Source organism: Plectrocnemia conspersa, unplaced genomic scaffold (genome assembly GCF_051122295.1).
Source record: "Plectrocnemia conspersa isolate PC_06_02 unplaced genomic scaffold, ASM5112229v1 ptg000007l, whole genome shotgun sequence".
NCBI lineage: Eukaryota > Metazoa > Arthropoda > Insecta > Trichoptera > Polycentropodidae > Plectrocnemia > Plectrocnemia conspersa.
The window spans coordinates 3,007,123-3,034,753 of record NW_028277171.1 but is presented as its reverse complement, the minus strand read 5'-3'; the positions used below and the strand labels follow the sequence as shown (position 1 = coordinate 3,034,753).

Genomic DNA, 27,631 nt, shown 5'->3' with positions numbered 1-27,631 from the left:
ATATTAGAGATATTCAGTTTCAACCGTTAACTGAAATCAATTTATAATTCCTTGTCTGTTTTATTAGCTTAAGAGATTTTTCTTAATCCGTTCTCGAGCGCATTTGACAGTTCTATGAGCAGGTATTATATTTTATCATGATACAATATCAATATTAAATCATTTTTCGATTAATCAGTTAATAAATTAATCGATGCTTGTAAAATATATATAATTTAAAAAATATATATAAATAGACCCCAAGATAAAAGAATATTATATTATATTTGAAAATCGGTCTGATTTTATATATTTTCATATTTAATATTATATTATAAATAAACTGTAGTTGATTAAATATCTATAATTGAATCATTACATATAATCTTATTTTTAATACTAGATAAAGGCTTAAAACTTTTTTAAATTATATATACATACACATACATAGTATTATTTATAATATTATATTATTAAGCATTACTTAACAACAAACTTTCTCATCATATTTTTCTGGTTGATACCTTAATAATCCACATATTCATAGCACAGGCCAATATTTTTTTATTCTACTATAAATTGAGCCAAATGTCAAAGTACTTTAATGCCAAGAACATGTTTACCATATGGTATAACACATTCTTCCTGTAAATGATATACATATCTAACTCAAACTTGAAACAGAACATGAAGTGTCAACTTTTTTTCAACATGTTTTTCCTTTGATTTTTTTGTAATAATTAAAATAAGTGAAAAGCTCTAAAAAGTATCTTAAATATTTGATTATCCCAATATGTATTACTTGACATTGTCTTTTTCCAGTTGTCATTGATAAATTATTATCATAGAAATTTTGATTAGAATTGCCATGATTGTATTGAACAAAATTATAAATTTTAACATTGATATTACTATACATATAAAATTAAAATAACTATTACACCTTTAAAGTTTACATTAATTTGTTGTTGATTATATATAAAATTTTAAGTAAAAATTATTTTATATTTAAATTTTTATATAGTTTACTATAAAAGCATGATATAATAATTACTTTATAATATATATTATATTAGTGACAGGTGCGTAATTTAAATTTTCCAGTAAAAAATTAACTGAGTATTAAACAAGTATATCTGTTCAATTGCAAATAATAATAAAAAAGTAATTTTTTAGTAATAAACTCACTGGGTATTGAACAAATATTTTAATTTAAAACTTCAATATATATGTATTAATCTATTTTTTATTGAAATATTTAATAAATTTTAAATTCTAATATAAATAATATCCCTCTAGAAATATAATAAAATGGCATCTATCTATTTATATATCGCAATAAAATAAATATTTTATTTTAGTTTTAAATTTTGCTAAAGAAATATTATATTCTATATTTTTATCGCAGTCGGAACGCTAGGTAACGAGCGTTCCTACTGCGACGGCGACGGCACAATTTTATTGCCGTGGATTTTTGACTTCAGAAAAAAGATAAATATTGGTCAAAATTCGGTTTAGCTATGCTTCATTCGATTCGGTTTAGATATGTTCCATAACTCTCGAACTGACTGTGTTAACGCAAATAGAGTATAATTGTCTGTTTTTTTTTAATTATTTTATAATTTGTTCCATCTATCAAAAATCAGAGTTAGATACTTTTAGATTAAAATATTTGTAATAAATACAGTATATTTCACATGGTTAATGAAACTTTCGGTTAATATGTTTTTATTGTTTTTTTGTGGATAAAATTGTTTTTCTTTATGATTTAATAATAGTAGTATTAAAAAAATTTGTTAGTAAACTTTTCTTGTTTAGTTCGAACTAGTACCATTAAGTAAAACGTATAATTTTTTAATAGAAAAGTCATACATTCACTAGAGTGCAGAATCAATTATACGCAGTGATATTTTATTATTTAAACTATTTTATTTCATTTTTTAAATTTCATTGTAATTAATAAAGTATTTTTATAAAATAAACCTGCCCTTTATTACAGTATATTTAAATTATAATAACTATTTCTATATATAAAAGTATTTGAAAAAATGATAAAATAGCTTATGATAGGCAAATTAAAATTTGCTATAAGTTATGTCAGTTAATTATGGGGGCTGCAATTAAACTTCCTAATTTTGCAAATTTTGTTCTGAATCAATTAAAAAGTGTGTTATGTTGAAGAATATTTTTTTGCCTATTTACTCTCTTTTCTCTTATAATTTTTATATTACAATATAATTTTCTTCGTTTTTTTCGCCTTTTTTGTAAATTACTAGTGCTCTTTTATATGATTTTTCTGGCTTAGAATTAAAACAATTAAAAATAACTGATTTCGCTACATCTAGACAATTAAATATTTTTCTCTTAAAATGTGCTTTATTAAAAGAAACAAGTTCAGTGAATATGGATGCTGCAATAAAACTTACAAACCAAGTTTGCAGATCTTATTCCGAGTCAAATTAGCAGTGTGTTATATTAGAGAATATTTTTTGCCTAACTACTATCGTAATTAATATGGTCTCTTTTCACTCAATCGAGTTAAAATTTTAATATACACTTCTGCCATCACTGCTTTACCTTGTTTAACCTTTTAAAATAAATATTTTTTTAAGAATCCCGACATACACAAAAAAGTATGTTTAGAGTGCAATCTGAATTTAGAGGTTGGAATTACTCTTTCTACTGAGATAGCCACTGTTTTTCTTAGTTACTTCGAATAAAGGTTATTATTTTTGAGAAATATCTGTAATTGTTATTTTTTAAGAAAAATATTACATGCGTTGATCATTGATGTGAACCCAAAAACCTTATTTTAACTCCTGCCAATATTTTTTTTAACATCTTTATGTAGTAAACTACGAATTAACGACCATGTTTGGTTTTTCTTCGATGGTTACCGTTGAATATGCTTCAGGTTCAGCTCGTATGACATTTCTTGATTAATTTGTATGATCCACTTCAAGTCTCATACATAAAATAATAAACACTACATATAATTTTTTTAACCGTCTCTGGTAATGTGTGACATCCAATATGTCGCCATAAATTGCACAAATATTTTTTGTAGCAGTTGTTGAATTTTTTTTCATATAAAAATATACATATAGTATATTTTTTTTGCAAGACAAATTTCTCTTAATATTCCCCGATAATATGAATGTGTATTTTTTTATAGCTAAACAAAGATTAAATAAAGCCACAACACAAAAATTTGAAAATACATTATAAAATACTATGTTGAAAAAACATTATTTTTGGGTACCCCTAATAAATTGTAGTCTTTTACAGACTCGACCTTCCGGACAGAGTATAGTTTAATTATTTTTAGCTCTGTTTCCATACAAGTCAAACGCACGATATTTATCGAATCTAAACTGTTGAAAACGTTATCTATCCATCACATTTGATCCGTTTGTTTGATGTAGAGAAGGTTTAATTGAAAGTGGAAACGTTCGCCAAACAGCGCAGGCAATTATTCGACGAGACATAATGAGGAAGCCTTTGAAACGTCAATTGGGAGCCAATCGAAGCTTCAATTCTGTCGAAACGTGCCTTTTGCCTTTTTCGTATTATTTTCGCTAAAAATGCCCTCGTGTCTGGTGCTCGAGGGGCCGTCTTGTTTTAACAGCCGACAAAATTTAATTAAACCCCACGGATCGCTCCAATTTTCCATGGTGAAAATATGATTGCTGAAATTGTGTAGGTACATCTGACGCAAAATGGAAAATGTGTGTTGTAAAAATGGCAACGAAATTTTGCTGAAAAAATTATGACGTACAGGTCGATCACGCAAGAAGTCCGTAAGAAATTTACTTAATTAATATACGGGTGATTTACAGTTAATATTTTTCCCTTTGAAGTTCTATAGCCCGAATTATTATTTCGTTGTGATGTGATTAAAAATGTAATAAAAATGTGGTATTATATTGTATATGAAAATATTTTTTTCTTTTTCGTATATTAGCAGACTATTTGCTTAATACTATTTATTTATGACGTTATAATTAATTTTAATAGATATTAAAAAACCTTGCTTTATTTTTTAAGCAGTAGATTTGCACGAAAACAAAGAGAGAAATAATATCAGACTTAAAAAAAAACAATTATTATTTAATCTAATCAAAACCAACAATTTATTACAAAGACAATTTTATTTTGAACTAACCTTACATTAAAAAAGTTAGATATTTTTACAAATAATATAGTCCACATTATAAGATGTTAGTGATATGTTTTTTTAAATAAAAAGCCATTTATTAGGGTTTTAGTCTATGTACTTGATTATCAAATAAACTTTAAATGTTTATTAATTTACAATTGTGAAAAATTTAAACTACAGTTGTAAATACTTATTGATTTATTTAAAACCTATAAATTTTAATGTGATGTTTGAAACTAAAAATTCTATATGTATAGAATCTATTTTTATTTGATATTTTTAAAGCAAAGTTCTATATAATACATAAAAAAATAGCACTGAAACATTGAAATCGTGATTAAAACTGTAATAAAAAAGTTGTTTTTTATTTGATTAAATACATGAACAGGGGTTTATTTGCATAATACTGTACACTACGTATTTATTTATAATGTTTAATTTATTTTAATGGATATTCAAAAGCTGTACTTTAATTTTTATTTAGTAGATTTTAATAAAATCTTATTGTAATATTAACTCTTACGAATAAAATCCATATAGAAGTATTATTTTTATGAATAATATATTATTGTGATATATTTTTAAAATATAAATATCAAATATTTACAAATCTAACATAATAATTATTTATTTTTTAAAAATATTTTGTACTAAGATATATATTATATAAACAACCAAGCTTGTATTTAATTAAGTATAACGTTATCATGACCTTCGGATTAGGGGGTTGTTTTTAAATATTAAATATGTTGCGCAACTGTTGAGAAGTGTTGTCGTGGTCGCGTCCGTAAGCTCCCGGTGTTTTGCGACGCGAGCCTATTGATGCGAAGAGAGAAGCGGCGGCTTCACTGGTCTGAAGTTAGGTCAGCCTTTTCTTGCTGGATAGCTTTTAAAGATCTGATGCCTTGAACTCCGATGTGGATGTCCAAGTGTAAATGCAAATAAAAAAGTTTCGGAAGATTCTTATACAAAATTAGTGAGAGGAATTCCTCATACAAAGAGGAAATGGTTACTGGTTGCCCGTGTTTCCGTATTTATATACTCTCTTCTTTGTTGTTTTCCTCTTTTTTGTGCGACGACCATTTACAGAAAGGTGGCAGGCTTTTTTTTTAAAACAAATTGCCTTTGACCGATACACAAATTACAAACGGCCGTTTTGAGTGTAAATCCAGATACACGCGTTATTTTTTTATTTATTTTTTAAATCTTTCATTGTCAGCCCAAAGCGTTATCTTTACTAATGGCAGTAGATATTTTAATCCGTTTTAATTTATAGCGTATGTCTTGCGATTTAAGCTAATAAAAGGTTTCTCACGGTGGTGTCCCATTTTTTTTATTAGACGGGTAAAACACTTTATCACGTGCCGAATTAGCATTTTTTTTAATGATTAAATAGCATAGGTTATTAAAATTGGTTTAATTAGTGAACTTGCCAATAAGATTAAAAATATCTAAACAAAAAACTTACTATACACGACTTTTCAATTATTTATTACCAAATTCCTCCGTTAGATTAGGAATCTCAAAAAAAATCTAATATGTGATGATCAAATAGAATCTATATAATTACTAATTAAAAACACCTAAAAGATATGGGCTTAAATCCCACATGGACCCTAGTTATTTTTAATTTCTATTGTGTCTGTAAGATTAATTAATTAATATAATTTTGATTGATTATGTTTTTTATATCTTTTAAATCTCACGGGTGAATATTGTGATAAATAATTAAAATACAATATAGTTCGTTTATAGTGACATTTATTGATTTCTAGCTATAATAATAGTTGTTAATTAACATAATGTATGTAAATGTCACAGCCTTATAATTGCTAATATTTGATCAATTTATTTAATTACATATTAATTAATATATAAAAAATCAGTATTATCTTTAAAATAATACATATAAATACCGTTTAAACTATGAAATGTTTTAAAGTCTCACACGTTATTCTATTTTTAACGTGATTTTCTATATTTGCTTAGTGTATTATTTATTTTTATATAAATAGTACTACAATAACTTCATTAAAAGTTGTTTCTTACGTAGGTTTGATTAGACTAGTCATTCCGTATTATCTTTTCATAAATAACTAACGAGGTACTTAAATATTTTTGAGGTAGTTACTCAAGAACACTCTCGATGATCAAGGACAGTTTCTCTCGACGAAAGTTTTGCTTAAAAAATAAAGCATTCTCTCTACCTTAAACTTTTCAGAGATACAGCTTACATTGCGAATTAAAACGGACTTTGACATATTTATTCGTGCTCTAAAATAACTTTCTGACTTTTCTCAAATATAATATACTTTCGTTCGGATCTTTGTGAGTGTGTGTAAATTTTTAAGTGCGCGTATTACTACAATTTATATTTTTTACCCACTATATTATTCAAGGGCGAAAATTAACATCCGCTGCATTGTTCACGACGGCCTTTGCTTTTTCGCCGATTTCTCAAGATCTACAGAAAAAAAAATATAAAAAATAATTATGTATATATGTATAAGAACAAAGAATTTTCGTGTAAGAGAGATAATGGAATTAATTGCCCTCGAATTATCATAATAGTATTAATTTCGTAATTGCAATCAAAGACGCGTGCGCCGATCAAGATGATAACTCATCACGTACACGTAGACGTAAAAATAATCTAATACGTATTTGCTCACTAGACACGTTTATTAATATCCATACATAATAAATAACGTGTATATTAGACAAAAGATATCGTTTTTAGTCGGTTTAGCGTGTTCGTATATTGCGGTCATACGTGACAAAGGGTTCATTAATCATTTGGGCTGTTTGCTTCCATTTCGAGTAATTTTTAACCGACAGGGTTAAAAACATACCGAAACACCCCCGCTATTACTGTTTTATTTTTTATTGCGGTATGAAACAACAAATTCTGTGTATTTAATACATGATTCAGCGCATTTTATAGTATTAAATATTATTTTATCATGTCGGACAATCATAAGCATTAATGTGCAACTGTCATAATAATAAATTATTACTACTGAATAATTCAATATTATATTCGCTAATATTTCAATTACATTATTATTTTATAGCCAACAAATATTGTTACGCACTCCATATTCCAGTTGGTTGTTAATCATCATCGGTTGGTTTTATGTTTGTCGATTAGCAAATTTATGTGTTATAAACCTACTCTCGTTACATTACTGGCAAACTTTATAGGCATTACATTTAATTATCTGAAATAATTGCGAACGCTCTAATAGTTCACTCCTTGTGAGATTTGCGAAAATTAGTTTAATTTGGAGAAGTTTCAGGGAAATTTTGAATATTTTGCTACGAAAATGCCTTGCGTACGTATCGCATTAAAGTGGTGCAAAACACAGTTTTGTGTAATTGTTTTAAAACGTTTTGCATAAATATTAATTATAATGGTCTTAACATAAATGGATAAGGTTTAATCTCATATACTATAAAATATTTATTAGTAAAGTTCTGTTTAGGATTCATAAAACATAATCAAAAGTTTCACAACGACTCGTACTTTTTATTATGTTTTGTCAATTTTAAAACATAAAAATACATCAAAACATTGTCTAATTTTTGTTATCTTTACTAGCTGATTAAATTCGCAAACATTTTGGACATAACGTATAAACTACACCAACGCTAACGCACAGCTTAATTATTTTAATGCACACCTCTTTATTTTATTAAATGCTTTCAATAAATGCGCATTTTATTTTAATATTGCTTATTTAAATTCTCCTCGTTGATTTATCAAAAAATAAGGTACTGAAATGATATTTAAAGATTTTGACGAATGCACTTACAATCGCGTAATATACATACATACAAAATTATTATACTTCTCTAAATGTAATACATGACTCGTCTCATTAGTCACTTGAAAGAGGAAATCCAAATTATGTCAACTAAATTAAGTTGTCGAACGCAAAAGCTATTTGAAAAGTTTGCAATATAATAATGCCAATCTTCCCCTCACTCACACCAATAAACATCCTCCGGAACTACACTCTTATAAAAGTTTTCCTACACCTAAAATGGATTTACAGATATTTTAAAGTTACGTCTCGGCAAGACTGTTTTCCCGATACCCTGGAAACATGGTCGACTTTTCAAGACTTCCGAGAGACAGAATAGCGAGGCGATGAACTCTACAAATCCGAAATATGTCGTGATTTACGACGCGAATGAAAAACGCGGCGTTCGAGCCAACTTTTGCGCATATTTCGTCTTATCGGGACAAATTATCTAATAGCGTGCGAGAACGAATATGCGAACGAATAAGCTCAGGTGTGTGCGCGCAACTTATATCGACGCAAGATGTGTAATCCTGATTTAAACATAAATTATAGCGGCGCACTATCGCGGCTTTGGTGTGACGCTTTAACACAATAATCCATTAGAAACAAAAATGGTGTATGCAATGTTTGTTTTGTCTATGGCAATGTCTTCTAGAACATTTTAAAGTAGTATCTTACATATTTTAGATCAGCTCCGAAAAAGCTGCATTTGATGCAACTCTATCTTGTCTGCTTGCACTAGGTTTCCGTTTCAAAGTAATTTAGACATTTAGATTAATTTATTTTTAAGTATCGATAGTGTAATAAAAATATTTTTATTTACTATACATGACCAGCTGGCGAGATAAGGGACGACTCATCAATGAGTTTAAATATATCCAAATCTATACTAAAAAAATTCTATCAAATATAATTGACTGCAATTGACACGTAAAAAGGTTAAAATTTTATTTGTAAGATCCGCAAGACTAAAATCCGTATAAAGCGTATGCTAATCGCTACCTTTATAAGTGCTAAAAGTTACTCTGAAACAATACATATTCAGTAGTAGTTCATGCCTAACAACCATTGACAACTCAAAGGGTTTATCTCGCTATTTCTCGCCCCGTCGAGAATCGCACCCTTCGTGCCAAAATATAAAAAGCCGGCTAACTTGGCATGCTTCCTCCGTTAAGGGGTGCATCTGATAACTCGGCCTCCAGCTTGTTGCTCTCGCTACCACCCCCGACTCAGAATGATTAATGGTCCACCGTGTACATGAGCTATTCGTCGACCTCTTTTGCTGAAATAGTTGCTCGTATAAATCATGGGATCTGAATAATATCTCCGGTCGAATCGGACAATATTTTTCATCGCGACTCATTCGGCACGCGCCACCAATTGTTTGCCGGCCCTGCGTATCCTTTTAAATCCTCGGAAAAATAGCAACAAGCCACGCATAAATCAGCGCAATTGCTGGAGCTTTTCCCAGAGCTTTTCGCGCTGAAGCTCGTCAGTCATCGTAATTCGGATTTAGAAAAACATATTTATTTGGATTTATATAGTATTCATTTGACAAGTTCAAACTAAGCATTCTGGTTTCTCGATGTTTTCTATTTTTTATTTTTTTAAAAATATATGTAATATAAAGTATGTGATTATAATAATATAGTACATATATTATTGTAGATATCTTTACACTATTAATTAATAGTGATCTGGATAATCGTAATATAATAGACGCGAATGCATCGATCTACTTCAATTGCTTGTTGAATTACGGATAAATTTCGGGTTTAAATATTTATACGCGAAACTTAGAGAGAATTGTAAATATTAATTGTTTCTACTTGACATTTTTTATATTTAAAATAAATAAAAAAACGGTGGTTTATGGCGTAACTCTGAAAAGCCCCCATACATTTTTTCAATTTGTCGACTCCCACGCGGAGCGGTTTCTCATTAAATAATTATTACTGTAGATCTTTGATTTGTAAACCAAAGATAAGACTGATTAAAGTAGTTAAAAAATCGTACACAATTCACCGCCAGCAATTAATCTCGACCAGTTTACCGACGCATCAATTGATCGCATAGACAATTTATTGCCTACAAATGATCCCTAGCATATTTTTTCGTCTAGATTCAATAAAAGGTGTTTATATAAGCTCGCTTATTCTTTGCTTGATTGGCAAGTCTTAAAATTTATTTTTTAAAATCAATACTTACTTTAAAAAGCTTAAATTATTTGCTATTCTAAAATGTTAATGAAACTCAAATTGTCCATTCACTGTTCACACCCAAACCTAACCTAAACGCATGGATCTAATAAAAGTTCAAAAACTATTTAGTTTTAGAACTTTCATTTGTTTATCTTTGGGTTTGAACAGCAAATGAACGTTTCGCAACTGTTACAGTGAAGTCATATTTTGAATTTTAGATTATAAGTTTACTAACTAGGCCAGTTACAATGTATCAAACAATTAATTTATAGTTCCACTAGTCAATATCAGTGAAACTGTATTTATTATTAGTAAAAATAACATATTTTCTATTTAAAATGTAGAATAAAGAATATTTTTTTATTAAATCTTTCGTTTTAACCTGTCAGGCGTAAGCCGAAAGCGTTACAACGGAAAAATCTGTACCAAATGAGTAAGTCAATCAGACATAATGAATAATATGTATTATCTGACGATAAAATTTGCTAACGACCATTTGTAGGTTATAAATTGTTTGTGCGATCAATTGACGCGGTAGTAAATCGCCAGCGATGAATTGCTGGCGGTGAATTGCGGGCCATAAATTTTTTGAACCCCACTTTCTACCTCCATCAAAAACTTCCAAGAAAGCATGGATTTTTTAAACGTCTGGCATGGACCCACCTTTTTTAATGCAGCGGTATAATACAATTTTACTGTTATAAAACATTTTAAAATATTTGAACAAATTTTATATTAACAAAAAATTGCTTTATGAAAATTTTCAAAAAATCAGCAAATTTCTTTAAAAATATAATTTTTTTATTTGAAATTTTTTTCATGACTATTTTTATTTTATTCTCTACAAGTATTCCAACTAATTTTCTTATTTTTCTGCACTTCGCCTCTCTTGTTTCAGAAAGTTATTACTTATTTATTTATTTAAATACCTAAACGATCATCAGAAAATAAAATGTGACTGTACAATGAATATATTTCATTTATAATTGCACCTATATTATGGAATACATTTTTAATTTAAAAAAATACACGTGGTATTTGTCAATCCTGGATTAGATTTATTATTTCAACAACCTAGGTACTAGTATGTATTAATTATGTATATATACTTTGAGATTAATATTTTTAATATTATATAAATATATTTTTTTTTTATTTAATGTAAACTGATAAATTTAATACACGCGTATAATTTACAATGGTAATCTATTTTTAAGATCGCTTCAAGCATATGGAATATTACATTATGCATGCAGCCTTCAAATGGGGTGGGCTTGAAAGCGTGAAAAATTTAAGCCGCAATTTGAAACACACGAAATTTTCATGTGAAATTATTATCTACTCATACTCACACATATGAACACAAATTGCTCTACGAATGGTATAAAGTACTACACATCTAACCCATTATTATTGCGTGTGTACTAAGTAATTTTGGCGTTAAGTAATATGTCTTTGGAATTAGTGAAATAAATTAAATATCACTAAGCCCGAAATATACATAATATAAAGATAGAGATTTTAGCTTCAATTTTAACAATTGAGTTGAAAACTTTTCCTATGTACTGTGAAACTTTTAAGCTTCTCTTAAAATTTTGTAATCTTGCCTCGCCGAATATTTTCTAATACAAACATGAGAGTAAATGTTGCGCCTCATTATTAAAATTAATATTTTGTACTCTATCTAAATAGATTGTTAAACTTATATTATAATAATAATGAAAAAGTATTAAATTAAACTCAAATAATTAATTAAAAATTAGAATTGAAAATGTTGATTCATCCCCCATATTCCTCTGAACTTTTTTCTACAGATTATCACTTTTTATACATTTAGACTCGTTTTTTCTAAATACAAAGCTTATAACGACTTGACAACCTCTATAAATAAAGATTTTTAGAAGTTAAATCGTTGGCAAAAGACCATTTCTGTAAATTAAGCATATTTTGAATAAAAAAAAATTAATAAATTAATATTTTGAATAATAGCGATTCACCAAACTCCACATCGAATCTAAAATTATCGTACTGGCTTTCCATATTATCGATTCCTATTATAATATGCTAACTACCAATGTGTCATACAATATTCCAATCAGTCTATGGATATTTAGATTCGAATTACGGACCAGTCCAATCAGAATTCCTGTCGAGATACGCATTTATCTTATAGTCGTGCACTCGGAATGTTCCTTTGTCATACATTTCTTTCAGTCTTGTTTCCTTTTCGACGTTTCGGCGTATATTTTTAGAGTTTTCACTCATCCGACGGAAAAGATCTTGAAGCCCGAGCTTCCTCTTGCCGCGATCTATTTCTATCATTGTCATCACGCTTGTTTGCGTTTGTACGTATCTTTTTATGTATATTGCACGCCATAATCCTAACGGCGATTATTTTAGTCCACCTGCGTTCAAACTCCCTTCGTTTTTCTATCTATTAAGATGATTCATAACTTCCGTTTAAACAGATTAAAGAAATTAATAAATTATACTTTATTATTTTTAAGCTTATTAAAAGATAATAAAAAATAACCTACTTTTTAAATTTATTTTATAAACATAAATTTAAAAGTTTCGCTGAACCTGTCGTTTTTAAAAGTTGAACATCCAATATTAATAAGAATTTGTTGTATTTAACATTATCAAAGTATTCTAAATGTAATATATTTACATACATAAAAATATCCTACATAGACATGTTCATGTTTTAGACCTATATTTTTAGTCTTAGAAGGTGACATAAGATACCATTTTTATTATTTACCCTTATTTTTTTAATACTTAAAATATCGAGCAATTTGAGTTTGAACAGCAAATAGACGTTTCGCAACTGTCAAATTTATTATCACAGACATTTTAGAGCAGCATAGAGCAGTTAAAATATATTTTCGCTAATAGAAATATATATCTAGTAATGAAAATGTATTTGAACTTCGCTAGTGAAAATATAATTTTACTGAAAAATACACATTCATTGTAAATAAATAATGATAAGTATGTAAATGTATATTAAATCATAAAATTTTACTAGCACCTGCCAGATTAATTATATTTTATCTAGTAAATATATATGTATGTATATATTCACCAGTGAAAATATTTTTGGGATAGACTTAAGACTTTTTTAGATTTTCTTTGAGGGATAACCCGAGAATTTCTAGTCTATTATCAGGGACAGCATTTCAGTTTTTTTAAGGTGGGGGCAGTCAGTAGTAATTTTCCTAAATAACATTTCATTAAATGTCATTCATTTTCCTGGCAAAATTTCAAGGGTGGGGCAAATGCTCCCACCTGTTTATTTCCGAAAGGATGTTCCTCATAGTTACTGATATTGTACAAAATAATATTTAACCAAAAACAATATTAAGAGTAAATTTATTTTATTTGGCAACTGTATGGGTAAAATATTTTTATTACAATATTTGCATCACTTATTGATTTTAAATGGGATATTTCTTCAGATAACAGCTCACCAAGATCATCGTTATATTTGTTTTGTATATTTTTTGCCTTTTCCCGAATCTCACCATCATTCACTAAATGCATTATTTATTTATTTTGCTGCATTAAATCTAGTTTACCAATTACCGATAATACAATCTATAAAACATTAAATTTATATAACTCAGCTGGTGTTGTTATTGATTCTTTGTTATTTCTTGTCTTTCTTTTTCATCGATCTGAAAGTTCAATCAAATACCTAAATTTACTGCTACTCATTTTCATTCATTGAATATTTCCTTTCAAATAAGTATATATTACAAAGCTTAGAAAGCAATAAAATCGACAATAATCTTCAAACTAATTTTAACACACACGGAACCGCATCAAAAATTACACTCTGTTCCTTTGATTAATGATGCTTATTGTACTTCCTAGAAAGTTGGTGCTTTTGAAGGCAATGTTCTACTCCTTTACCTGTATACATCGCAAACAATTAGCTTAGTTCGGATTCGTTATTTGATGTAAATTTGTAGTTATATTCTTAATATGATTTTTCCTAGAGTCGGGCCCCAGGAATTTGTCTCGTCTTCCCCCCCCCCCCCACCCTATTGGTAGGCCAGGGTAGACACATTTTTGCATTCTTAATTTTTATTTTTTATTTTTTTAGATTAAATTAAGACCATCGTGGCCTAACAGGTTACCCCAATGCGCCACGATGGTCGAAAACAAATTTTAAATTTATAAAACAAAAAAAAACGTATATATACATAAATAGAACAATACTTAAAAATAATAAACATAACAAGTAATTATAAAATATCAAAATTAAATGAGACAAACTGGATCAGCTCCTTGTAGCTAACATTAAACAGGTCAATATGTAATGCAAGCGTATTAAGGAGCCGTATGGCCACAGCTATAGGCGAGTCGGCAAGTGCGGATGTCCTAGCCCTAACTTCCATCAAAAGAGGTCTCGATCGTGATTCTCGAAAATGTTCCGGAACCCAAAACTGGAATTCCTCGAGAATAGCTGGATTGTCGACAGCACCTTTTAGTAGTTTGAAAAAATGCTTAGCGACATACAGCTTTCTGCGAGAATTCAGCGAATCATATCCCAACGCCCCTAAAAGAAAGGCGCTGGGATATAAGTACGGATAATAACCAAATGTCCTTTTGTAAAGGTATCTTAAATACCTTTTTTGAATTTTTTCCACTAAAAGGGAATATTTGGCTATTCGGGGATTCCAAATTATAGATCCCGATTCAAGAATGCTACGAACTAAGGTGTCATAGAGGATGCGAATAACTGACGGATCGTCAAAGTGAAAGGCATTCCTCATAACAAAGCCGAGCATCTTGGAATATTTATCACAGACGTCGTGTATGTGTAGAGAGAACCTCCATTTGCTCTCGAAAGTGATTCCGAGATCTTTAATGGAAGTTTCTCTAGTCAAAATGTTACCACCGAGATGGTAGAAATAAGCTGATGGCGAACGGGATCGAGAAAATGACACAGTATGGCACTTTCCGACACTAAAGGGCAGACGGTTAACGGAAGCCCATCTCCACAGAGAGTCTAAATCACTTTGTAGAGAGAAGGAGTCCGCAACAGATCGAATGCATTTATATAATTTTAAATCATCTGCGTACAGAAGAAAACTTGAATTTTTAATTGCTGTATTTATGTCATTAATAAATAACACAAAAAGCAGAGGTCCCAGATTGGATCCTTGAGGAACCCCCGAAGGGGTAAAATATTCCTTTGACAATCGGCCACCATAGGTTACAAACTGTCTACGATTGCTTAAATAACTCGAAAATAACCGAGTTAAATTATCTGAGCAACCGAGGTTCGACAATTTTTTTAATAATAACGTATGACAAACTTTGTCAAAGGCTTTCTCAAAATCTGTATACACCACGTCTACTTGAATTCCGGCATCGAGAGAAGTTGTCACCGTTTTGGTGAACGACAGAAGATTAGTAACAGTGGAACGGGCAGGACGAAACCCGTGCTGTTGGTCTAATAAAACTTGCTGAAAGTGATTGTAAAGATATTTATGAATAATTATTTCAAATAATTTAGCAGGAGCTGACAAGACTGCTACTGGTCTATAATTCTTTATATATAATTTGTCACCTTTTTTATGAATAGGGGTGACTTTTGTGCATTTCCATAGATCAGGAAATGATGATGTTTTGAGAATCAGATCATAAATACATTTTAGAGGAGCAGCGAGACTTACTTCGCAACCCTTCAAAATAAAATCGGGAATTAAATCAGGTCCAGAAGAACGCCCTGTCTTTAATTTATTAAATCCGTATTTAAGATCTGAGTGCTCAGTTTCTCTGATGGTCAGTACTGAAGACCAAGAACATGAAGAAGGAAGCGACTGAGCAGAAGGCGAAAAATATTCCTCGAAAACAGAACGAAAATATTGCGCAAAACCGTCAGCAATATTTTGTGAACCGTCCAATGTTTTATCGTCGAGGTTCATCACTTTCAACGTAGACTGAGTAGCGCGTTTAGTGCTAATGAATTTCCAGAACGCTTTGGGATCATTAATTATTTGTTTTTGGCAATTTTTGTAATGATTGCGATGACAGGAAATTATCAAACACTTAACGCGTGCTCTTAATGAACGAAATTCCTCGAGAGCAGATGGATGTCCCGATCTCTTCTATAACTTATGAAAGGCGTGCTTTCTTTTTAGCAATGAGATGATCTCATGAGAAAACCATCTAGGATATGACACGTTAAGCACTCGAGGGCGCTTTCGAATAATGCATAAAAGGGTAGTTTTTCTATAATAACTTGAGATTGTTAATGGAGTGCTGTTTAGTTACGCAATTGTGCTATTGAATAATATCTAAATTGCTAGTTTACCTTTTGTCAAAACGAGTTGGTATTTTTATTTTTTTACGTTCGAAATTGCCGTTTAAATATCCTTAGCATTAACAGCGCAACTGGACAATGACCCCTGATTTAAGATATATTATTATTACTATTATAATATTACATTTGTCTGATTGAATTTCTAAGTTTTAATGTCAAATCGTAATAAGCATCCTGGTTTTCCATTCTGTTGTACATATGATATATGTACATATGCCTTTTAAAGTCAGGCGACTTTTTACGATTGCATGCTTGCTTTTCTCTTCTGGAAATAAAGCATTAGTACATTTTTATGTGCTTAAAGCGAGTTTTTGGCTCTGTAGTAATCGCTTTTATTTCCGAGAATGAACTATTTTATATTTTTTTTATTTGTTTTTACTCGCTATTTGTGAACGTGTGATTTTAAAATAAGCTCCCCTGCAAGGTATTTTTGAACTGTATACCTTTTTAAAATATGACTCACCATAATAAAAAGTAATATATTCAAATGGAATTGGGCATGAATCAAACCTATCAAAATAAAGGGGAGAACTGCTACTCATAAACCACAACCGTTCTGATTTAGACCGACCAATCATACATGCAATTACAATCAATCCAGAAACGAAACAATTTCACTTTCACGACATGGATCCACGCTCGACGACACCACTTTTGATTAGTTTTCGCCGATTAAACAATGGGGGAATAAAGGGCTCGGCGGACATTCAATCATCGATGCCAAGCACAAAGTCGTTCGGCGACGAGATATCGCCGCGATGTGGCGATATCGCGCGACACGTGCTGACATCTGTCACGCACATCGGCCACCTGTTGGATCCGCGGAGTGGTTGGCCGAAAACCCCTTTGGCGGCTTTCGCATAGCCAAAAAGTTGGCAATTTACGGCCCAGTAAATCATGCGCCAGTTTTCCTCAGAGCACATTTTTCGAAAAGGGTCAAAGGGCCCACAGCCTCTGGCGTCAAAAAACACCAATTTTGATAAAATGAGCTAAAAAGCGTCTCTGTATTGTCTTTTGACAGGTAAATAGCTATTGAATTGAATTGTAATATATGAAAAAATCAACAACAATAACCCTAAATTAATTTTTAATAAAAATATATTCACGTATCCTTAACCTTTACTGGACAAAAACTTTTTGCTTATTGAATCCACTGCGGTCCAATCACAAAAATTAAGCTTCTTACATATTATTTATACATCATTTATTTAGGGCCCATACGCACTGTCGGCTAGCCGCCGGCGACTAGGGACCGCCGGCCGGCTCAAAAACGCAGGTAGCTAGACTAGGCGGCTAAGCCGAGCGACTCGAGGTCGGGTAGTACATTCGCGAAGAAATTGCAATATTAATTTTAAAGAGAAAAAAATATTATTTTAATTTCAATATAATATTGAATTTCCCCGTATGAAACGCTTTTTGTTTCCCAAATGCAATTATAAATGTATCTGTATTATGTTAATAAAATTAATTTAAATCGAGAAGCAAGAAATAATATAATATAATTATACATATTATTTCACAATATTTTTTTTTCGTTATCAATATTCATATAAAATTATTGTAAACGATTCGGGATTCAATTTCTACGATGAGCTTTTCTGTGTCGAAGCCATTTTGTGTGAATGATGTATAAGTCGCCTCGAAAGTCGCTCCTCGTGCGAATGCACTCATCTAAACCCATGCTTTTAAAGGTTGCCGCGACAGGCAAGTCGCCTGTGCATCACTCCTGCACAGGATCGCGCCTGACGCTCCGGCGACTCGGCGCCTGCGTGCGTATGCACCCATTTAAAACTATATAAAGTACAGTCGCCGGGCGGCTAGTCGCCGGCGGCTAGCCGACAGTGCGTATGGGCCCTTAGGGTACATCCTGTACTCGTTCCAAATCTTGGGATCACTACCTGAAAAAAACACCCAAGAATTCAATGACAATAGAAAGAATGTTTCGCTCTTCCCTTGTAAATGGAAATGGTATTTAATTAATTGTTCACTATTGTAATTCACCAATGATTCTTAACATATGTATTGTTGTTTATTATTTCTTTGATAGAAACACTCAATATAAATGTGTTTTTTTTTATAGGTATAGAACTTTAAAATGAAATAAAACATATAAAAATCGTGTTGGCTTTATTGGAAAGATAATTTTATGCCATTAAAATATGATTACGTCTAAATATGCTTTCAGGCATATGAGCGCCACGGTTGACTCGAATAAAACGCAATCTGAAATCCTCATAAACGGTGAACAGTAGCGACGTGACATGTGCACTTGTCATTCTGGCTGTCATTTCTATGTTAATTGTGCTATATTCAACTTTTTTGAATTAAAAGTTAAAGCTTGAGCTGAACAGCGACATGCTGACGACCGATTACGTGCTACTGAGACTAATAAAATTATATTTAGCTAAGTATTTGAACATATTTGTAATAACGGGATGAATATAGAATGAGTAAAAATATCCTGGGCAAAACTAGACAATATTTATTATTGCCAATAGTTAAAGATCACTAGTTTTAACGACTTATTTTTATTTACTAACATTTAATAGAGATCTGTTTTTGCATATTTTTTATTTAAATTTATTTAATTTAAAAAAAGTTTAAATCCTTAATTTGCTTATTTAAGTGTGAAAAAATTTAATAAAGTAGATGCTTATTTCAAGTCATTTACGATGATGAAATAATCGTTATTAGAATAAATAAAGTTTATTTTGAGGTTTTGTTTTAAAATATTTAATATTAAAAAAACTGAAGAAATCGCGTTTTTTATGATTTTTTAAATTAGCAACTGTTTTAGAAGAGAATATTTTAAAGTTAATTATGTACATACACAAACCCAAAAACGCATGACTATATTTTCATTTCCCTCTACACATACACTATTATGTTTTATTGTGAATTTACATGCATAAGCTTTTTGAAACGTTACTAGTTTTAAATTTAGGTCGATAATTCGCCCCTGATCCCCCTAAGATAAGGGTATGTGTATTAGTATTGGTAAAACCCATAAATAAATTTAGTATTATTTAGAAGTCGTAAAATAATCAGTGTCGCATATTTACAGCCATTTATATTTAGACGAGGGTGATAAATTAAAACTGAAGTGACCAGATTTTCTAAACTTTATTTCAGGACGCAAAATGTTTTATTATAAAAAACACGCATTTGAATATTATACAGCCTCACTAGTATGTTATACTTTTTTATATGAGTAGTATTAATTAAACTAATATCGTTTACATTTTTTACTACAGGTGAATAAAATAGAGGTTGTTATATGTGAGTACATATTGTCCTATATTTGTTTTAAATAAACTGGTCGCCTAAATTGTATCGTATAGTTAAATATGATATCGTTACTTAAATAGTAATGTCTCGTATCATCAAGAAATTGCCTAATTTACCAACAAACCATTCTCTTAGTTACAGCTAGATATATGTATAGATAATGACTGAAAGAGTCGTTGACGTTGATAGATATTGTTTACAAAATTACAAGTCGGATTTGTGTTTTGATACAAATTCCAGTTCACGACACGAAAAAGCTGGCACGCAAGTGTGGTAATTCCAATTGACAAGGCAAAAAGAAAAAAATGCTTAACCAGTAACTACGCGCGATTCAGTCGAATATAAGTAGTATAACCAAATTCGAGGGTAGCGTGTGATGATGAGAATCAATAATGAAAACCCCTCGGGGGTACTTTATCGACCACATAACTAAAATGGTTTAACTGACCGACTTTAAAAACTCGTGAATATCGTAATTAGTCGGCTTTAACGACCCTAACGAATGTTAGTTGAACCTTTGAGATTATTTTTTCGTGTCCAACATCGTGAATGAACTTCGTTATTCATAAAATTATTTTGCTCGTGAATATTTGGGGACTTCGGAAAGAAAATTAATTTCAAAAGTTTCTATAGAAATTTTCTTCACTAGAGCTTATAACGGAATAATTATAAAATACTATATTTATTACATATAAACATACGAAATAACCGGTTCGATTTTTTTTAATTGATCTATAATTATTTTTGCTATGTTTTAAGTTATTGCTCATATAAATATATATGTAAATAAGTTATCTTAAACATTCATATTTAATAATATAAGATATTTAAATTTGGAATTGTCTTCGGGTTTAAGTTAAACAGATTCTTAGAACGCTCCGATGAATAGATAGCTATCGTTCAAAACATCCTCGTTGAATATTATTATTATATAAAATAAACGCCAAAAAACCTTGCTTAATTCTTGTTATGGCTAACGTTATTATGCTGAGATCGGTATCTTAACCTTCTAGCGCTTAAACCTTAATTCAAGATTAAAGATTTTGCTTTAAACGTACGCTGAATTATCCGCAATTTTAGCTCGGTGAAAAAAAACGCTAACCTTATTTTTTAATATAATACATTTTTATTTTTTGCTCGCTTCGCAAAACGAGCTGTAGAAATGCCACCCTCTGTAAAAATGTCTTTTAAGTTACCGGAAAATAATATAATATAATAAGGTCCACGATTTGTTACCAGTACCTCTATTATATAAAAAAATAATAGCATCGTTTCTGATTGTTCCATATTACAACATTTTTAAGTAAAGAAATTCTCTAGATATAGATCGATTTAAACGTAAACAACGTAACATAAACATTAGTTGTTGCAAATTTTACCAATCATTTCGGATACATTAGTATTTGATCATCATTAGATCAATATTTTTAAATCATACGTTATTGTAAAAAATACTATCTATATACTATACTTCAACAGAATCATAGTTATTAATGTTGTTTTAAAATATTTTAATATATTTATAAACGACAACAAAAGTAATATTACTAGTACTACTAAGTAATTTAATCTAACTACAATTGAGTACTCTAATGTCTGCACTACACTTTCTGGAAGTTGGCCAAGGTTGGCTAAGGACGGAGAATATAGTGGGTTACTTCGGTCGAGTTCGGTTCTGCTCGCTCTAAAATCTCTCGGAAGTTGTCTGAGGTTACCAAGAACGGAAGGTAAAGTGGGTGTAATTCAGTCGACTTGGCCAGCTTCGAGCGCTTCCGAGCATTCCGAGCGAACCGAAGTCGGAGCTGCACTTTTGAGCGCGAGCGGTGAGATACTTCCCCTTTCGCTCTCTCGCGTGAAGAGATAATGATATGGTTTTTCGCAAACTGAGATAGAACGAGTAGCTCGGTTCAATTTCAGTAAGCGCGTAGGCGTCCTATGGTTAACACGCATGTCGAGCGCTGCATCGTGGTCCCCTGGTCAAGTTATAATACCTCATGCTTATCGGGGAATTCAACAGACTCTTACTGACATCTTTGAATATTTTAGGGCACCAAAAGGGATTAATTATATTTTTGATAGCATATTCTTCTAACAAATTACGTTATTATATTTTTTTTCATATAAAATTAAACAATTAAAAAATAATTAGTGGTACTTGATTTTGGTACTTCCAGAGAGTGTAGTGCAGGCATAATATAGGGGTCCCCAAAGTTTTTAGAGATAGTTCCGCGTGTGAACATTTAATATTATTAGTGGGCCTGATATAAAATTGTACACGAAAATAATATTAATAATATGATATATTGATTTTTTTAATATTTTTGAAGATACAAATAAAAACAAATATTTCATTTGTTTTTATTTGTATTTTTAATTCTAATTCCGCGATTGTTTCTGATACACTTCTTAAAAATAGATTTTCTCCAATTGAGGCTCTTTAATGCTGCTAATTCTTCAGTCTGTGAATTTATCCCACGAATAAATATCACTTACTGAGCAGTCTGACTTACATCTTTGCTCTCGTCTAGTGCCAGGGAAAAATTGTTAAATTTACTAGCTTTTTCTTTAAGTTGAGAACAGATATCCTAAATCATCAACTCAACGAGTAATTGTACTGGAACATACACTTACGCCGGCAAATGTTCATACTGAACTAGGACATACTTCTTCTGCTATTGCTAAAACATATATTTTAACAAATTCTCCATATGTAAGCGGTCGACCTTCTTCAGCAATGATTGTTGTGATATGGTAACCGTCTTTAACCACTGCTGCATTCTGGTTTATAATTTTTTAAAAACATTTTTTTAGCTTGACAAATTATTACTAAGATCTCTCACAGTTTCTTCACTTAATTCTCATTGAAAGTTCTCATATTTTTCACCGTGTTTACTAACATAATGTCTTTTCAAATTGTATTCTTTGAAAATTGTTGCAAATAAGACACAAACTCTTGTTGAAAAAATATTTCATCGTCAACTGTTCATTAAAAACTCACATAACATTAAAAAGAAAAATAACGAATAGACTATATTTACTTTTACAACTTGATAAAACATTAATACATTATTTTAAAATTTTCTATACGCTTTTATTTGGCATACTATTTAATATTGTGAATATTTGTGAATTATTTTTGCAACTGTCAAGGGCCGGATTTGGCCCGCGTTGTTGCTGGAACTATTAATATTTAAGCATCGCAATCGACTTGTTATTTATGCACATACGTGCATAATTTAACATCAACAGATAGATCTTAATTGCTTATTTTCTGTTAAAATAAATTATGTATCACGCCGGCAAACGGATGATGTCACTCTGTGTTGCAGTTTTTTATACATGGAACAAACATTTCAAGCATATATGAATAATATAATATGTACTTACATACACAAGTACATTGTATATGCATATATACCTAACCATCGGGCTTGAAATTTGGTATGTGTTGTTAGATAACTATAAAACTATATAAGTAAAGGTTGTTAAGAATTTCTACGGCCAATCCGTTGAAACACAAATAGACAATTCAATAAAAAGTGCTGCTGCATCTCCGCAAATGGCATATAGGATACCCGAGGGTTTACTTCATGATGCGAGTTTTCCTATCTACCGAGGTCGTTCATTTCGTAAACAATTTCACGGATGTGCAGCTTTCAGGCGCTCTATTTTTTATTTGTGTATAAAAATCAGCGATATGTAGGAACATAAGGATTGCGTCATAAATTTCGTATTAAAACCGGAAAAGGGTGAAATCCTGAAAATTTGCATCAATCACTCAGTGTGAATTCGGGCTAATGGAAACACCCAAAAATACACAAACATGCGGGTTCTCAGAAAACAAAACGTTATTTAAATCCTACCTTTCAGTGATGCTTAAATCCAGTTGCTAAGAGCAACATTCGAGGGTTTGAAACGTTCACGAGCAAAATAAATATGGTAGCTTTTTGCCACAAAGATTTATAAATTAAATTATATATAAATCTATTTCAGCTGTAGCATTTGATTTGTGCCATTATATTGTCGCTATTTAAATATCATCGATTTCATTTAGGAATATTTTCACTTAACTTTTTCTTAAACAAAATGCTTAAAAATATAAATTGAATAGCATACTATATTAAATTATTTATTTATAGTTTTTAGATTCAAATTAATATTTTTTACAATGCTTTGTATCTTGTAATGATGTATATATTTTATTTATTACAAAGCTGATCATCATGACTTGACAGATTTTATCAATTCATCATGATGGTCATTATACAAACAAATATCTAAAAAAAACTGGTATGGCACAAACACACCTAATATAGATGAGCACAATCGCACATATTTTTTTAGCTTATCATAGCTATGCCCATATGTTTGGCTAGCTCATTAAAAAGCTGGGTGGTTCGTGCAAGAGGAGCGTTCTGTTCTGGCCGCAATGGATAAGAATAATGGACGCAATCGCGACTTTTTAGGTCATTCTTAAGCTCGCAGTCGATACCGCTTCTTAGCAAGTTAAAAATCGCTACGCTGAGAATGCAATAAAATTTGACGGTAGCGATTTTTTTTAATACGTTTATTTCAGTAATATAAATAATTCTACAGACATACTAATTACAAATATTTTGGTAAACCATGTTAATGTTTACAATTAGTTATTAGTTAAATTAAATTAAAAAAATAAGAATATATAACAAAACGCTTGTGGTTTAAATTTATAGGAAAAATATAAAAAACGTTTTACAATTTAAGCGAAATAAAAATAAAAATACAGAAAACAAACAATACATTCAGTGATAATTTGAGTACATTTAATTAAAAAACTGAAATTATTAGTATGTACTATTTAGCCTCCAAAACAATACGTGGTTTGCCATTTTGTGCTTGTATTTAAATTTAATGTTGATTTATCGTAATCGCCGATTCACGAGATTAATGGGTTTCTGTGCTTTCGCGAGATATTTTTAAAATATTTTCTGGTGTAAAAATTACAGTTTTCCTTAATTGTTGGTATTTGAAAAAAAATAATTAATAATATTTTTATAACTTTTTTTTAATGACTTGTAATTTCAAAAAAATAGTATTACTGGTGTAACTCCTCACCGGACATTAATTATTTATAGATCACAATTTTATTTTTTATGATAAGGGCCGCAATGGCGGCAAGCCCTTTTAGGCTTAACGCCAAGTTTGGGTTTGAACAGCAAATGGACGTTTCGCAACTGTCGAATTGGATTTCATAAAAAAATTAGAACAGTAACTTGACTTACGATTATTTTGAGATTCGAGCTAATTTAAAAAAATTGACGTAACATACGAACAAAAAATATATTGCTTAACTTGAAAAAAAACCTATTTTAAAATTAAGGTAGTATTTATTTACCATTTTAATTGCCATAAATCGATTTGAATATTTAAATCAAAAATATTATGAATCCAGTTAGCGTTTAAATTTACTTTCATGTAGTGCTTAAAATTAACTTGCACTTTTATATTTGTGGCAAAATGTTTGTTTAACAGAGTTATTTCAGAATTCGCATATACTTATATGTATTTCACTAAAATACCAGTGAAAATTTAACTTTACTGGTAATACACATATACATATTTCAAAATATACGATTTAGTATTGTTATTTACAACCAGTTATAAAAATGCGATTAAAAATATTAAAATATAAAATATTTTTTTCAAGTCTTGCAAAACAGTTACTAAATAAATCTTTTCGGCAGTAGGAATAATTAAAACGAAAAATCCTACTTATTTACAGTTTAGAACAATAAATGATCTATTCTTTTTTTAATTAAATTAAATAATCCTGATACTTTTTATTGTTAACATATACCTGTATTCACTATTTAAACTGTTTTATTTTATTCTTCATAGTATATTTAAATGTTTTATTGTTTACTATTCGATATATGCATTGCTAAAAAAAACTATAGATACAATATATGCAATTAATTAATATTATGATACATATAAGAGCTGTGACTGTTCTCGCCATAGTACAACCCTTAAATTCAAAGTTACTACTTAACAAACGCGTATGGAGAGATACTTTCCCTTTCGCTCGCTCGCGTGTTAAGTGACGAGAGTGTGTGAGAGATAAGGGCGTACGGAACGCATGTAACGCATCTCACGGTACGCGCTCGAAGTGGAAGCGGCTGCTATCTAAGCTGCCTTTAATTTCTCCTAATTCGAATTCGGACTGAAACTTTGAATTAAAGGTATAAGGCAGCGTTACCGTTTCATGGGATCGGGGAAAGGAGCTCTTTCTTTTTTAAGGGATCGGAACAGGTGTTTTTTTGTTAAGGATTGTATAATATATTGAATAATTAGGATTGTATGTATGTATACGTTTATAGTATGTACATATATATGTTTATATTTGTATGTTTTAAAAAAATATATGTATAAATATTATGCTTTTAGCCTTCATGACGCATTAAGTTAACCTCACAGGTTACGATAATCCTAATTTTAATAAATAAATAAATAATTTAGTTTAGCAATGGTGTTTCGCTACCTGCTCGCCCAGGCACAGTTTTTGCGGGTATATGTGTAACGGTTGTTTTTAAGTGTCCTTTTTTCTCGTTATTTGTTTTGATACGTTAGATTTCGTTAACATTTAGCGGTAATTTTTGCTTTTTTTATAAAAATTAAACAGGTATATTTAATCTATTATCTATTGTAGCCCATTTATATATTATAATATTTTTTATAGAAAGGCCACCAAAACGGCGTATTTTTACTAATGAAAAGGACAAGAATCGATTTCTTTTTGTGAATTTTTACAAGTATTCTCGACAATTTATTCCCCATAATCAATTTATTTTGGAAAAAGTATGTGTACAAAAAGGTATGGTTTTATTTCACAATATTTTCAGACAGACTCTGCAGGTAGCATTTTATGTGTATTTTATGATGACAAATTATTTCGTCGGAAACGAAAAATAAAAATCACCGTTCCATTATTATTGCGTCAGGGTATTCCTGACACACCCTCGTCTTAGTCATACTACCTCTTTTCTACCTACATATTTTGTTGAGCTCAGTCACGCTAACCGTTCCGTAGCGTCTTTTATTAACACGGCTCGGCTATATATCAGATGTATAAGAAAAAAGTTTCGACTTACACTTTTACAATGCGCGATTTATAACAATATAAATTTTATACACAAAAGAGTAGTAAAAACGTTTAATAGCCAGAGAGCCGAGTTTTATACCCATGACATGTGTCACATTATAAGGGCTTAAGAGGAATTTCGGCGGGGCTGGAGTGTTGTGGAGTGTAGTCGAGTTCGGCCCTGGACGGCCAGAACCGCATTAGCATAATGTACGGTCCTTCGGCGCGGATTGCGAAAATAAATTCTCGATTCTCTAAGTCGAGAGGACGCCTCATTCCGCTAATGTGAAAGTAGATAGAAGTCGTCTTCCTAAATTCTCCCTCCGGCAAAGTAATGTGCGAATTCGCTTGAAAAGTTTCGCGGAATACCAACCGTGGAAACTGCCAACACCTGTCAGTTTTGGCTCGAAAATCCAAACTTTTTCAATGTTCGTCGGACTGTCGGGAATTCGGGAAATATTTTCGCGATGCAAAGTCGTCGTCGGCGAAGTTCATGCGAATTTCGCCGAAGAGAGAGAGAGACGCGATGCAAAAATGCATGAATATTTAGGTGCCTTTCGAGCATTTCCAAAATATAAACATACATAATGTAAACTTTTTTGTATATGTGCATACCTTCTTTATTATTAAAAACAAGTATAAATTAACAGATTTAATAATCTAATCTTATATATTAGTATAGTAATAAAACTGTTTAAAATCCAATTGTATTAGTTTATTATCAATAATTTCTAC

At 30.5% G+C, this 27,631-nt stretch overlaps 1 protein-coding gene across 5 annotated transcripts in view; it reads left to right on the top strand.

Moving 5' to 3' along the window:
• LOC148233677 (pseudouridylate synthase RPUSD2-like) overlaps positions 1-27,631 on the top strand; it is a 482,025-nt gene that overhangs the window by 215,483 nt on the left and 238,911 nt on the right. The gene's annotated exons all lie outside the window — the stretch shown is intronic.